Source organism: Nilaparvata lugens, chromosome 2 (assembly GCF_014356525.2).
Source record: "Nilaparvata lugens isolate BPH chromosome 2, ASM1435652v1, whole genome shotgun sequence".
Classification (NCBI taxonomy): domain Eukaryota; kingdom Metazoa; phylum Arthropoda; class Insecta; order Hemiptera; family Delphacidae; genus Nilaparvata; species Nilaparvata lugens.
In genome coordinates this window covers 57,999,518-58,016,443 of record NC_052505.1, presented here as the reverse complement: position 1 = coordinate 58,016,443, position 16,926 = coordinate 57,999,518, and the positions used below count along the sequence as shown (strand labels likewise).

At 33.0% G+C, this 16,926-nt stretch overlaps 1 protein-coding gene across 14 annotated transcripts in view; it reads right to left on the bottom strand.

Annotated features, from left to right (window-relative positions):
- Positions 1–16,926, bottom strand: part of LOC111063372 (ras-GEF domain-containing family member 1B) — a 224,660-nt gene that overhangs the window by 83,225 nt on the left and 124,509 nt on the right. For 2 of the 14 annotated variants that reach the window (XM_039419941.1, XM_039419935.1), the window contains exon 1: positions 6,081–6,372. The exons of 6 other annotated variants lie outside the window; for them this stretch is intronic. The gene's annotated coding sequence lies outside the window, so the exon portion shown is untranslated. Of the gene's footprint in view, positions 1–5,949; positions 6,392–16,926 lie in introns of those variants that run through there. 6 more of the 14 variants (XM_039419943.1, XM_039419942.1, XM_039419934.1 and 3 more) reach the window with 5 other exon arrangements.

The window sequence follows — 16,926 nt, the reverse complement described above, 5'->3', positions numbered from 1 at the left end:
AAAATATACATGTGTATGCTGACAATTACAAGAACCAAAAACTCATCAAAATTTTATGTTTCATCGGAATTTGATAAATGTAGGCCCAATAGGGTTTGACATGTCACATGTATATGGATCAGGCTAGTAGTATAATGATGATACTGTAACTGAAATGTTTGTATGATTAAATTAAGGAGTTAAGTTGGACGAAATAATAATTTGGACAAATAATGAAGTATGTTTTCTAATTTAAAGTACTTTGTCGGACTATCAATTCTATCTCTAATTAGGATGTGATAATATTAAAATTAAGTCAATTATGAATAACAACTCTAGATTCTCCAGCAGTGAATCTTTTATGATAAGCATACTCTGAACTGTTGTATTCGAGTGAATGCAGAATACGACAATAATATTTCCATTCATTATTCAAAGTGAAAGACAGCAGAGCAATATAGGTCTATAAAAATATAAATAGCCTATTACAGGGAGAAGTTCGATTGTTTAGCGATTTGAAAATTACAAATTAAACAAAATTTTGAGCTTAAAACTTATTAAATAAAGTTTCAAAGCACAGTATTGAGTAAGATTTGCTACTCATTCTAGTGAAGAACCTTCAGCGAATTGTTATGTTGTTCAAAAGCAGATTGGCAGTTGGCAGTGACGTCCCTATTGTAGCATTTATGAAAACATGTGGCATGGTGGCTAGAGCAAACTTTCATAAAGGAGAGAAACTTCCATGAACAGAAAATCAGCGCTTCCCATCTTGAATAAAATTTGTGGAAAACGTTCCATAAAAAACCGCTGACTTGTAATTATTCATAAATTTGATTTGGCAGAAATACGTCTATTTCAGAGGAAATTCTAGTCTCATATTTCTAGACATAACAGGAAGTAGTTTCAGATTTTCCATTGTTGTTATTTTCATTCGCCATGAATATTTGAGAAAAATTACAATTACAATGTAGGCCTACTTATAGGCCTACAGCCTGCATTTATTTCTCTGTAATGAATGACTTGACCAACAATTCTCCAGGCAATCAAGATGGAAATCAAGTGAAACTGCATACGCAGACCCAACAACAAACTCGAGAAATTGATAAAATAATTATTGGTAACGTGAATGCAATTGAATGGGATATGGAATTGAATTCAATTAACTTATAACCAATTTGATATTCACATGAACTTGTGCCTTTGTGTTATGAGATGATAAGATGGTGACATATGCTTGGTGGGATTTACGATCATGTTCCGGCAGCAGTAAGAAGTTCGGAGAAGTAATGAGAGCTTTATCCAACTGAGCTAACGCAGTCCACAGAAATTATGCCTGTAACGGAATTTACTACTGCGGAAATCAAATCACGGGTAAAAACATCTACTCTCCATTTACTAGAAATTAAAAATTTCCACAATGATATTAAACCTACACCTCCAACAGATATTGGAATTGATGGGTAATCTTTCTACAAAAGACGTAGTACCTACGAACATCGCTGGCGTACTGTAATCTCGAAGGAAGCTGGTATAAAGATTGAGAGCTGATGGTGAAGATGGTGTATTACGAGTATAACTAGGAACAAGAAAGATATATCATATTCAATGTTGCATGGATTGATTCATATAAAATTTATTTTAATCAGACCAATGGTTCTGTACTTCATGAAAAAATTATCAAGCAACGAAGTGGAAACATCCAGTGAGTCTCACCGGAAGGATATCCTCTCATCATCAAGCCCATTATTATGGAAATTTTACAGAGATATTCCATTGAACATTAATAAAAAAATCAAATTACAACATACAGTCTTCTTGGAGATAAACTTAGATAATGAATATACGTATTTTAACTTGGACTTGAACTTCTGGTGGAAAAATTCTCAATGCCGCAAAAAAGAAAGGACTGTCAAAAGATCTTAATATTAGAAAACTCCAAATTCCAATTCAATTCAATTCGCTAGGATAAAAAAATAAAATTAAACGATCCACTTTGAGATCAATATCTGATTAGATGAAAATGCAAGTCTGAATTTTTCAAATATGTTATGCTATTACTAGAAATCATAACAAGTATTATAGTTTACTGACTTTTCAGAGTATCGTAACGTTTAAGAAAATTTGAACGATTTTTTCAAAACACGATCCAAGTGAAATTTATGGAAGCAAAGACAACACTCATCTACTCATAATAATTACGCCTCCCAGCCGGAGGCTGCTAACCCACCCTACTGTTGGTGCGGGGCGAAGCCCCTGCCTTGCGCGAAGCGCGAGTTTTCTTATAAAAATGGGATAGACTGGTTTCTGGTTCTCTGTAAGAATTTTTGAGGGGTTTCAAAATATTTTTCGAATTGTTCTTTGCGGCCAGAAGTTGAACTGGAAAGTTGAGTTTCTTGTTCAGTCTAAAATGAGTGGATGAACAGTTTCTTCTGGTTCAGCGTTCAAGGCTCATTAGTTGTTTGGTTACCCTTGAATAATTTGTTTGGAAATTGAGATTTGATAGGATTCTTCTATGAAGGAGTCTCAACGTCTGGCGTACATTGGAGAAAATGTTTTCAAGACGTTGTTGCCAGTAGGCCTATTGTAGTTTATTTTAGAAGTAGGACTTATGCCCCACCCCTCCAAAACACTTGCTTAAATAAAAGACAATACTTTGTTACTCTCAAAGAGTCCTTACTATATTTAGGTAGGAGTATTTCAAAGTCTCTAGCAAATTCCGAATTTTGGAGTAGATCACAAGGAAGATTTTTCTGCCAATACTTCGAGATCGACAACAATGGTTGAACTCGTTTTACCCTATCGATATAATTATATGTTGGTCTTAATGCTGGATTCTGCGGCCCATATACTGAAGTGCCCCCTTTCATTCAAGTATTGATATGTTTCGTGTAATTCATATACAATACAATGTATGATGGTGAGAAATGTATTCAGTTCCAATAGCTTTTATTTTCAATTCCCTGTTCGTGATATTTAAGCTATACTTGCTAAAATTGGTATAGGCCAATATTGAAAGATTACCATATAACAGATTCATAATAGCATTAGGATGAAGGGATCCACTTAAATGAGAAGCTCCCAACTAACCATATGGATCTGAAAGCTTTATTTTAATACTTACGGTACCATCTCCTATTATACTAAATATTATGCATATCATGGGAGCTCATACTCGGGGGCAGAAAAGGGCCGTGGCTCCCCCCCCCCCTGGCTATCGGAAGAATTCAATTATATAAAAATTGTTGCACAGTTAGATTGAACAAACTGAGATACTGTCATAATACAATTCAGTGTTTAAAAACGTTTATATTGCATAATATTACAACTCAATTGTCACTAGTTCCCTATGTAAGTGAGCGCGTGCATGTATTGTGTATGCTAACTTATGTATCATGTAGGTTATCTGTGAGTGTGATGCAATTGGTAGACACGGGACTAGCGACTGCCTCAAGGAAGCTGTGCATATTTCAGCGCTCTAGGTGGGCCGTGGGCTCTTTTTCAACAATGACCGAATTTCTAATACTATAATAAGAATTATTCTAATTATCAGCATTTATTTTTTGATAAATAATTCGAAAATTATGAGTCCTTCAAGAGCTGAAAATTGAATAAAATTGGGGGCTTTGAATGTGTTCACTATCTAACTAGTCAAAACAAAGCTAGAAAGTCAATAATTGTGTTCACAGCACAAAACAGCTGCAATAATCGTAGAGAATCAAATTGAATAGATTTGAATGCTCTATAATCTGTAAACACATTTTTTGCTCATAAATATATGCACGGAATTTGTTTTTAATCGTTGCTTAATATCAGATATCTCGAAAACTATAAAAATACAATATTTCGTAATGAATGAGTATGTTCGTGTAAGTGAGTATGAGACATATATAACTCAAAAAATGGTACCTATAATTAAACCACCCTCACCACTTCAGTACAAGGGTTGAGGACACAGAAAGGTCGAAATTGTGTAGGCCTACCAAACATTTCCCTCTTTGCCTTATTTGAGCATTCTTTGTCTGGACTATTGTGTAAGTATAGCCACAAAGTAGAAGGAATTACTCTTAAGCTCTTAATACTTCTGTATCGTGACACTGTTGTGAGCAGTTCGTTTTGTGTTGTTGGATGTGCAATTGGTTTCAAACCTAATTACTGTTTCAAATACGTTCAAGATATTTATAAACATTAGATTTTTACAGATTAATACAATGATATTTGATATAGTTGATTCAAATAGAAAACAAACAAAACAATCGTTGGAATACCTGAATTAATGTAACAAAGTAATTTAACTTCGCTATATCCTAGATTGTAATATAACATTAGTTCTACATCAACATGGAATTGGTAGAGAAATATCAGTTTTTGATATAATAAAACACTAAAAACTGCATTTCTTTTCCATATTATTCTGATATCACGTTATGTGTAACCTATTTAATGGCTTGGCCATTATTAATATTTATTTTGGCTTTATAAATATGGCTTGAATGGCTTGCTACTTTGATTTTTTTTAAATCCTCAATAAATCGATGCTTTCAGTATGATTAATTGATGTTTTCTGTACCGATTAATCGATTAATTACTTGGAAAAAATAATTTATGTTTTTTCAGTTCGATACGGTACCCATCCCTAGATTGAGCTAACCGAGGGTAGCAAAAGCAAAAGCTTCCGATGGTAGCGAAGAGCCACCCGAAAGGTGGCGGCGCTTAAAGGAAAAATTGCTCTCCTATCGCACACTGGAGACGCGCCGCGCCGCGCATCCACAGAGGAAAAAATCCGCTCCATATTCTCCCAAAAGTTCCAGCAGCGGCTTATTCCACGGCGTCCACGGCTGCGCGGCGCGCCTCCAGTGTGCTTATTCTAACTTATTTACATGCTAAGTATTCAACCGGAATAATTCCACGGCTGCGCGGCGCGTCTCCAGTGTGCTCCGTGCTTTACAGTACTTCTCTGTGGTATAGCCTAAGGTCTTTTAGTGATTCTTCAGGAAAACTCATTTTTTCAATTCTATTTTTATTAAAATGAAGTAAAAAGGTTGTTATTTACTGTTTAATAAGTGAAAAAAATGATTGAATAACTTATAACAAAATAAAATGCCCTCCATTGAATCTACGCAATTCTCATTAGTATAGCCTATAAATGGATGTTTTCACAAAAAAAGCAAATACACTTCCAGAACACATAAAACGCATTTGATGGGATTATTTCTTCAAAAATTTTCGAAGGGGGAACCCCCGGATCCCTTTTACTGGGGGATATGGAGGTAGGCTTGGCCCACCCCCTACAAAAATGTATATGGGCGCCCATATACCTCCTCCCATATCCATTTGAAAATGAATGAATAATATATTATCATTCAACTGCGATTTTACTAACCTCATAGCTTTAATACTTACACCTTACAAGTATACCTACAATAATATTACTAGAAAAAATTTCATCAACTTTATTCATATTGACTAAAAAAATAACTATACAATACTAAGACTGTTCAATACCTACTTCCTACGTAACTTACATAATATCAACGGAGCCAAACTTTCCAAAATCATTGAATTTTGGACCACCTTTCAATTTGAATAATGCATTTTTTATATTAATACCTATATTTATTAATGACCAGCACTTTTCAACAGGATCTTATCTTCGTATTTATAAGTTTATTTATATGAGCAACGTAGATCTGGCGTCTGGCCCAAGTAATTTTGATAATCATCAATCAATAATAATGGGGTTTCATTTCTATCTCATGAAGGTACCGAAGTTTTCCACTGGACTACCGTACTGTATTCAATTTACATCCCTTCCCTTGGGAAGCACAAAAACATAAGAAAAACTTTCTTCATCCATCAAATTAACATGAATGACTTACTTCTACCTAAGTTTAAGTATCAAGCTTGATAAGTTAGAAGTATAAGTGTGAAGTTATAAAAAGTTAACACAGTTGAATCTGTAAGTTTTCCTACCATACTTGAGGTTATTTGAGGAAGGTACACGGTAGCAAATGGACCATTTCAATACCACATAAATTTGAAGGGGCAGTCACACCTAACGTTACTTGGAATAATAAAAAACACACCGGTAGAGGTGGCCTAACCTTGAAAGCAGTATCAAAACAAGAATATAAGTTGCTACAACTGTACCACACAACCAAATGTTTAGCTTTTTGGTTATACACTCCAGTCAAACGTTATCACGCTCACAAACGTACCCCTATCTATTGATCGATGTTTACTGATAACCCACAACACTCTCACAAATTTCGCGGGATGTACATTGTAACGAAAATAGCAGGGGATTGTCACATTTCACAGATTACCGTAGCATGTAGAAAGCACGAGAACTTTGAACGAGTTTACAGCGGCTTGCTTGTTCAACTGTTGTGTTTTGGTGGGGCGAGGCGTCAGCTCAGCAAGTGGACAGGGCTGCCACTACAACGCCATGAAATACACTAGGTGCTGCGCACGCGTCTAAATTGCACTAGATTTATGGCACAGATGATTGATTTATCAAATCAAATTATTTATCGTTATCAGTCATCAATCATCATCTGCAGTAGTTATATTGTATCATAGAATAAGAATACCGTTTAATTAATAAATCCAATATCAGGGCGAGGGCACCGAGCTTAGCTCATTATTACTAGCAGGTAACCCGTGCTTCTCAAGGATTATGTTTCAAAACTCAAACTGAAAACTTGACGTAATGTAATCTAGAAGTATTGGAAATAGGCCTATAAGAATCCTCGATTAATTAAGAATTTATGCGAAATTTCAAGTAAATCAGACCAGTTTCAGACGTGATATGATGCGTCAAACATAATTTTCCTATCCTTTACACGTGTATACGTGTATAAGCCAGTTCTTTTCTTCATTATAGTATAGAAGATGATAGATAGCCTAGATGGATTATATATCAGTATCGTTGATTAGAAAAGCTTTTGAAAGGTTTGAGATATCGATGTGCGGTTTTCATCATATTTTCTCTTAAAATCCTGTATCGAAATCATGAATCATATGACCACCTTCCAATACGGTATAAAAATGAAGTTGGATTCAAAATGGTGGACGAAATTTGGGTGCGACGGAAAGCCTATTTTTATTATTTGAATAGGATTCCCAATCATACCTATCTTCTAATTTCCTTTTTAAAAGAAATTTTCAGCTGCTACCATACAACAACTGGAAGCATGACAAATTGAAAACTTGATGTAATCAAATCTTGAAGAATCGAAAATAGGCCTATAACCATCCTCGGTTAATTAAGAATCTATATGCAAAATTTCAAGTTAAGTCCAGTAGTTAAGACGTGATTATGTGTCAAACATAATTTTCCTATTCCGTATGTGTATAAGTCAGTTCTTTCTTTTATTATAGTACTAGCTTGCCCGGCGAACTTCGTACCGCCAAAAAGTCAACGTATCTCATGTCACACTTAACTTTATTTTGTAAATCATGAAATTTATCTGACAATCAATATTTTCATTCACATCTCAATACGGACTTCCTATGTGCTTAGTCATGCAGCATTTATTATTCCAAAAACATATTCTTCTCAATCAATTGGTAGTAATATATTTATCAGTAAAGTGTTGAATTTGAAAAAATATTAGTTATATCAGTGTTTCAAAAATAAATTTAATGCGTTCATAGCTTTTGATTGTCAATAGATGGTCCAGGATATAAGCGATATACGATGAATCACACAGAATTCCATATTCTTTCCATCTTCCATTTCAGGATGAATATCCTAAGCTAAGCTAAATTAAAAAAAAATGAAAATAATATGACATTCTTCAGTAATTAATTAATGCAATATGAACAACTCTCTTAAAAAAATATTAGTTATATCAGTGTTTCAAAAATAAATTTAATGCGTTCATAGCTTTTGATTGTCAATAGATGGTCCAGGATATAAGCGATATACGATGAATCACACAGAATTCCATATTCTTTCCATCTTCCATTTCAGGATGAATATCCTAAGCTAAGCTAAATTAAAAAAAAAATGAAAATAATATGACATTCTTCAGTAATTAATTAATGCAATATGAACAACTCTCTTTCATGAGGTGAATAATTTTTTCCAACATTTTCCAGTTTCTCAATGATACGGGAGTGATAATTATTTGTATAGGTCTTCTGACTAATCATCATCTTCAGCTGGTACCAATCACCTAAACTTGAATTCCAAACTACAGTATTAATACCAGTACACAATTCATCTGTTCATTACAGCTGATAACTTTATTGCTGAATCATATTATCACAACATGATCTTGAATCATAATCATCTTCCCGTTCATTGGTAGCTGCTCGGCCGACAATTTCAAAAACGTAGGTCTGTAAAGTAATAAATAAATAATTTCTATTAGCCTCACTATTAAAATGTCTGGTCAGGAATCATCACACTACATATCCCCAAAGATTCATGCCGTTCTGTCAAGTAATTTTCAAGTCTATAGGGAACAAATAAAAACTAACACACATATATTCATTTCCTCATATAGATTAATAAATAACTTGATTTCAAAATTTTACTTTGAATTCTATTTGCATTAAAAGATTATTTGATGAGATCAAAGTTCAATCAGAATGAAAACAACTTCCTTCAAAAATTAATTTATAATAATACATTTCCAGGGAAAAAATCTAAAGTTTCGGGACTCGAACCGAGAATCTTTCGCTTCAAAGCCGAGTGCTTTACTACTACATCACGACTATGCTTGGAAATCAATGTCTTGTAACAATGTTATAACTCCCATTGCATTATCCTTATAAGGTACTCTTTATTTTGTTTCAGTATATTTTCAGTGACAATAAGAATGTAAATGTAGTATATTTCATTTTAAAAAAGATTTAATTTGTTTCTGTCTGATAATTCATAACGATATTCATTAATTTTCGCATCTATTTGTGAAGTGATACAAATAAATTGCAGAAAATTCCGGCAATATTCAAATATGCTGTTGAATTATTGTAGGTTGGGCCGCAATTTAATTCGCCACCAAAATAGATAGAACATGATTATTCATAGCACTTTGTTCAAAATAATTTGACACATATTATTTCAAATGTTTGTTCAAAAAGCTGAATAATATAGCTGTTCAATTGGGTTCAACAAATTCTTGTTCCTGATATATGGATTTCAGTACATACAGTACGGTACCTAACCTCATCATTCTTGAAATAAATCTCTTATGTTAAAGAAAAAGTTGTCAATATTTCACGGATTAAGGAATTTTTCAGAGGAACAATATTGTATGTTGGCTAATTGGCTATATTATTGTATTGATTTCATTAAAATCAAAACTCTCACATACTCTTATAACATAATTTAACTTACTACTTGTACACCGGCGTTTCGATACAGGAAGCTCATGTTTTGATACAGGAGTTTTGATACAAATGCTGGCAGCTTATTAACGGTATAGTGATTGTGATAATATTATATTATTGTGAGTTGTTAAGTTTTAAGTAACAACCTATTGATTCTCAATCTTTTAAATTCCCAAAAAGCTGATTTAGTAATACGATGTTAAACACTGAAAATCATCTAACTTGCCATACAACACTACACCGCCATGTATCTCATGTCAAACTTGACTTTATGTGGTGAATCACGAAATTTATCTGACAATCAATATTTTCATTCACATCTCAATTCAGACTTCCTATGTGCTTAGTCATGCAGCATTTGTTATTCCAAAAACATATTCTTCTCAATCAATTATTGATAGTATTATATTTATCAGTAAAGTTTTGAATCAAAAAATATAGATAGGTCAAATCAGTGTTTCAAAGATGAATTTAATGTTTTCATAGTTGCTGATTGTCAATAGATGGTCCAGGAATATGCGATGTATGATGAATTACACAGAATTCCATATTCTTTCCATCTTCCATTTCAGGATGAATATCCTAAGCTAAGCTAAATTTAAAAAAAATGAAAATAATATGACATTCTTCAGTAATTAATTAATGCAATATGAACAACATATTCTTATGAGGTGAATAATTTTTTCCAACATTTTCCAGTTTCTCAATGATACGGGAGTGATAATTATTTGTATAGGTCTTCTGACTAATCATCATCTTCAGCTGGTACCAATCACCTAAACTTGAATTCCAAACTACCGTATTAATACCAGTACACAATTCATCTGTTCATTACAGCTGATAACTTTATTGCTGAATCATATTATCACAACATGATCTTGAATCATAATCATCTTCCCGTTCATTGGTAGCTGCTCGGCCGACAATTTCAAAAACGTAGGTCTGTAAAGTAATAAATAAATCATTTCTATTAGCCTCACTATTAAAATGTCTGGTCAGGAATCATCACACTACATATCCCCAAAGATTCATGCCGTTCTGTCAAGTAATTTTCAAGTCTATAGGGAACAAATAAAAACTAACACACATATATTCATTTCCTCATATAGATTAATAAATAACTTGATTTCAAAATTTTACTTTGAATTTTATTTGCATTAAAAGATTATTTGATGAGATCAAAGTTCAATCAGAATGAAAACAACTTCCTTCAAAAATTAATTTATAATAATACATTTCCAGGGAAAAAATCTAAAGTTTCGGGACTCGAACCGAGAATCTTTCGCTTCAAAGCCGAGTGCTTTACCACTACATCACGACTATGCTTGGAAATCAATGTCTTGTAACAATGTTATAACTCCCATTGCATTATCCTTATAAGGTACTCTTTATTTTGTTTCAGTATATTTTCAGTGACAATAAGAATGTAAATAAATGTAGTATATTTCATTTTAAAAAAGATTTAATTTGTTTCTGTCTGATAATTCATAACGATATTCATTAATTTTCGCATCTATTTGTGAAGTGATACAAATAAATTGCAGAAAATTCCGGCAATATTCAAATATGCTGTTAAATTATTGTAGGTTGGGCCGCAATTTAATTCGCCACCAAAATAGATAGAACATGATTATTCATAGCACTTTGTTCAAAATAATTTGACACATATTATTTCAAATGTTTGTTCAAAAAGCTGAATAATATAGCTGTTCAATTGGGTTCAACAAATTCTTGTTCCTGATATATGGATTTCAGTACATACAGTACGGTACCTAACCTCATCATTCTTGAAATAAATCTCTTATGTTAAAGAAAAAGTTGTCAATATTTCACGGATTAAGGAATTTTTCAGAGGAACAATATTGTATGTTGGCTAATTGGCTATATTATTGTATTGATTTCATTTAAAATCAAAACTCTCACATACTCTTATAACATAATTTAACTTACTACTTGTACACCGGCGTTTCGATACAGGAAGCTCATGTTTTGATACAGGAGTTTTGATACAAATGCTGGCAGCTTATTAACGGTATAGTGATTGTGATAATATTATATTATTGTGAGTTGTTAAGTTTTAAGTAACAACCTATTGATTCTCAATCTTTTAAATTCCCAAAAAGCTGATTTAGTAATACGATGTTAAACACTGAAAATCATCTAACTTGCCATACAACACTACACCGCCATGTATCTCATGTCAAACTTGACTTTATGTGGTGAATCACGAAATTTATCTGACAATCAATATTTTCATTCACATCTCAATTCAGACTTCCTATGTGCTTAGTCATGCAGCATTTGTTATTCCAAAAACATATTCTTCTCAATCAATTATTGATAGTATTATATTTATCAGTAAAGTTTTGAATCAAAAAATATAGATAGGTCAAATCAGTGTTTCAAAGATGAATTTAATGTTTTCATAGTTGCTGATTGTCAATAGATGGTCCAGGAAATATGCGATGTATGATGAATTACACAGAATTCCATCTTCCATTTTAGGATGAATACCATTTTAGTATAGAAATTCATACAAACAAACAGACATAGATAGATTACAATGATCCATGATAGACATAGTAGATTACAATCCATGAGACAATACTAAAGATTTTTGGATATCTTAACTATTAATAATAATAAATTAATTAACTTGATTGCAAAATTATACATTAAATGATTATTTGATGAAATTAGAAATCAGCTGTTAAACATTCACCGTACCGTACTCCGAACCGTTTGCCATGCCGCTCGCCACTGTTTCAACTGTTCGCCGTTCCGTACTCCGAACGCTGAACCTTTCAGCCAATCAGAGTCCTCCTTTGCAATTCGCCGTTTGCTCTACAATTTTGGCTATCCATCACAAGAGTGTAAACATGCGAACACGTTCGCGAACATGAATACAGAAGTATATGGGCCTTCTTTTATTTGATTAAATTCATGTTTTGAACAATTCATTGTTATATAAATGATATAGAATAATTGATAGGACCTGATAAATATTTTCTAATTCAAATAAACTAACTCCTGGAGAAATAATGAATGGATAAATACCAATATTAAAATATTGTTGACCAAGAACTCAGTAGGTGCAACAATAATTCATTCAACTAATTCTGTACTGATAAAATTATAATATTTTTTTATTGATAGTCAATTTCATCAACAACCCATAAACTGACTGAAATAAATACTTAAATTTTCATGTATTTAATTGATAGAATTATATAAATCTACATACAGTGTAGGTCATATCTAAATTCACAAAGAGTTCGATTGTTGTTGGCGAGAAACATGTTATTCAACGCAGAAATCATTGTTATTTTTATAAAAGATAGGATAATTTTAATAGTTTTCCTTCCAGGGGGAGTTTTGACAACCAAATAACTCATTTTTCATTTGAAGAAATATCGAAAAGGTGCATAGGACCTTATTTTTTTTTACCAAAATACCCCTCATTTCAATATTAAAATTTTCTACTGACTGTACAGTGAGTCAATCATTCTACCAGGGCTCGAATAATTTTGGGATTGTAATTAAATAAAAATGGAATAGAATAATTCATTTATGTGAAAATATCAACACCTTTATTCAAAGCCATATTAACTGTATGCGTATTCATATTGACGATACAGCATTGATGAAACTGTAGACATTTATTTAGTATTTTGTTTAAAAAAATACTGTTGTAGGTGAAAAATTAATAATCCATGCCACATGTTGGCCTATATATTGCATCAGGAAAACGAAGTTTCAAAACTATGTTTTTTCTGAACAGATGTTTTTGAGATAATTTCTTTGATGCAGCTGTTTCACATTTACCATATCATTATACAGAGTTTGTGAGAATAAAAAATCTATTAATAATACTTTAATATATCAAAACAATACTATTATAATATTAATAATAATAATATTATTATTAATACAAATATTTATCAATAATCGAAACAATATTATTGAGGTTAAGTGGAATCGTGTAGAAAGCAATAATAGAACAGCTGTTATTTTTAAATTTCCATCATATGATTTGAATGTGAATTCGCCGTATGAATTCGTGTGTACCATGTATGAAATTTGAACATTAATTATGAAAAATCTAGAAGGAAAATTGAAATTTGGGCTTCCAGGTGCACGATATTGATATTTTTAGAATCTATGTGCAAAATGTGGAGATCTAACGCACTCGTGGTGGAAACGCACTCGCTCACTCACTTTTTTAGTATCCACAGGCGACGAAAGTCTCAGCTGTTTTTCTAAGGATGAATTATCCTTTTAATGTCGTTCAGCGAGTTTTCCCAGGGATGAGACCTAGTGAAATCGAATTTTTATATCATAAACCTACTATGTTCCAAATTTCGTGAAAATCGTTAGAGCCGTTTTCGAGATCCGTTGGACATGAGTAACCATAAATAAATATAGATAACCAAATATAAAAAAATAAATAACCAAATATATGCAAATATACAGAAATCGCTCGCTTAATATAATAGGATAGCTCTCTATGTTACTTTAGAATAGAAAAATTGAAATTAATTAGGCTAATTTTATTGTATTGATTACGTAAACTAGTCACTTAATATCTCATAGTTTTATGTTTTCTTTCAATAGAACATTTTTTTATTCTACAAAACCAAAATTAAAAGGAAATCTCATAACAAAACGTATCTGGTTCTTGTCAAATTGATGGCAAGACTCTATCAGAGGTCAAAAAAGATCTGAAGAAATGAATTTAGTCGGCATTCTTTCAGAAATCAATTATCAGTTCTGGTTTACTTCATCAAATAGCCAAGCACCTCCAATTATCTCTCCCGAAAATTCTCTAGAAATTCCATCCACTCTCTTTCTTTTTCACTTGTTGTGTTCTTATCTCTCATAAGTTTGAATTTCAATTAATTTTTCTTCTAGCTTCTATTTCACAAGAGCGATAATAGATTATTTCATTATCACAAGAAATAATAAATTATCTATTCCTTGAGTCCTAGGCGAAGTGAATTTCCAATTATGAAATTGATTATTTCGATTGAATACAATTTTATAATGATATTCTCATAAGTTTCGATCACGAAATTAAATATGATAAATAAGATATGCTCTTCTCAATAATGATGGCTGGATGATTGTAATACAAGAAAAATACAAAATAGACTTTTCTCTACTAACATTCTTCCAGGAAGAATTCTCAAAGGTTGTGAAATATGAGGAAGTAATATTATTTGCTGTTTGTAACCGAGAGAGGGATCGAAATGAGAAAAAATGTCACCAATCCCTGCAGGGGCAAACGAGAGATCATTCTGCTGTGCCAAATCAAATTGCATTCTATTCAGAAAATTTCAATAGCATTCCATGCAGAGCTGGTTGAGTTTTCAAAGTACAATCTTCTCCCATTAAAACTCTCACGTTTTCAAGTTGAGTATGGGGGCACTTGACTCTTTCAAAACATCTTTTTTCACTCTCTTCAACGTTCATCATCCACAATTTTTCTCGTTTGTGTAAGTCCTAAATTATTATTTTATTTTTTATTCGCATATGAAGCAATCTCGTTACCCATATCAATTGGAACTGTCTTTTCTCAATTTTCAGCTAGGATCCAGAGATTTTGTCTTGAGAGGACTTGAAAATTATGCCCATAGGCTTGTACAGCGTTCCCCAGCGTTTTTATAAGTTTTCTCAGATTTCCCAAGAACCATTTAAAAGGAAATGTTCAATTTATGTGTGTGTGTGTGTGTGTGTGTGTGTGTGTGTGTGTGTGTGTGTGTGTGTGTGTGTGTGTGTGTGTGTGTGTGTGTTGTGTGTGTGTGTGTGTGTGTGTGTGTGTGTGTGGTGTGTGTGTGTGTGTGGTGTGTGTGTGTGTGTGTGTGTTGTGTGTGTGTGTGTGTGTGTGTGTGTGTGTGTGTGTGTGTGTGTGTGTGTGTGTGTGTGTGTGTGTGTGTGTGTGTGTGTGTGTGCGTGTGTGTATGAGTGTATGTGTACACGATATCTTATCTCCCAATTAACGGAATGACTTGAAATTTGGAACTTAAGGTCCTTTCACTATAAGGATCCGTCACGAACAATTTCTATCAAATGCAGTTCAAGATGCGGCTAAAATGGCGAAAATGTTGTCAAAAACAGGGTTTTTCGTGATTTTTTCGGAAACGGCTCCAACGATTTTGATCAAATTTATAGCTAAAATAGTCATCGATAAGCTCTATCAACTGCCACAAGTCCCATGTCTGTAAAAATTTCAGGAGCTCCGCCCCATCAATGCAGATAGATTCCCAATTATCAGGCTTCAGATACAATTGAAACAAAACAAATCAAGTGGAGTAGATTGAGCATGAAAATCTCTACAATTAATGTTCAGTAACATTTTCACCTAAAATTGAAAATAAGCTTTAAATTCGAGAAAATGTGATTATTCAATTGCAAATTATTGTTGATTCTATTAAATCATTCACTATGAAGAGATAGCAGACCTCATGTGTGTCTCCAGCGTTATTGCCCTGTCACCAGCTGCTGGCTCAGACAAATGACACTAGCAATCGTCATGTCCTGGGGAAATCTTTGGGATGTTCCCAGAATTTGATCGAGTTACATGAAATTAAAGTGGCTATGACATAATTAATTTTAATTTTAGTTTGATTTATTATATTATCAAATTTTTAAGTAATCCACATCCACAAAAGTGAACTACCCGCATCATGAAAAATAAAATTATATTCTCTCAACGGGGAATTCCTAAGAAAATTCTTCTTCCCACGGGTTCATTCCTGAGAATATCCCGCGGATATCACTGGGACATCCTGTGCTATGTGGGAAAATAAACAAACAAAACCTGTGTAACAAATAAAATCTATAAAACTGATACTCTTATCTCAGATACTCTTATCTCAGATACTCAGTACCTTTGAGGAAAGATCCAAGCCTTTGAGTATCAGTTTTATAGGTTTTATTTGTTACACCTGAAGCACTGCAGTTGAATAGCCGTCAGCCGTGGTCTATTTCTAACAACGTTTAAGCTGGATTTTCGTTTGTGCGTAAATGCCGTCGACCACGACAGGGTGAGGATCTCAGATCGGGTAGATTCCAATTTGTCCAGATAACCTGAAAGGTTATGTTCAGTTATGTTTTAATGGGGGAGGTTGAGTATACTGGTTGGATATACTTTTTTACTTTTAAATGGCAATATGTTGATATTATTAGAAATGTTTTTATTCTTGAACAATAAACACAATAATGAAAATTTATTTGATCAGCTGTTTTAGCACACTTGGAATTTGGACAATATGAATGTCAACAATGCTTGTTGTCGTCGATTGCGGAAGTTTACGCACTAACGAAAACGCACCTTTACAGAGATACTTTTCACTTTGTGCACCGGTAGAACTTCAGTAGTAGTTGCTCTACTAGCTGCTAGGTAGCGCAAAAGTCTCCAAAGTCAATAAAGTATTGAAGTGTTTTAGAGAAAAGATAGCATAGCCTACGCTGTAGGTTGTTTCTTTTACCGTGGTTGTAGTTTGTTGGGCTTCTCAGTTCTCACTTTTAGTCACTGTACAATTTATATTTTAGTAACAAGGCCCTACATTCATATAACTCATACATTCTATAGCATTTATTTTA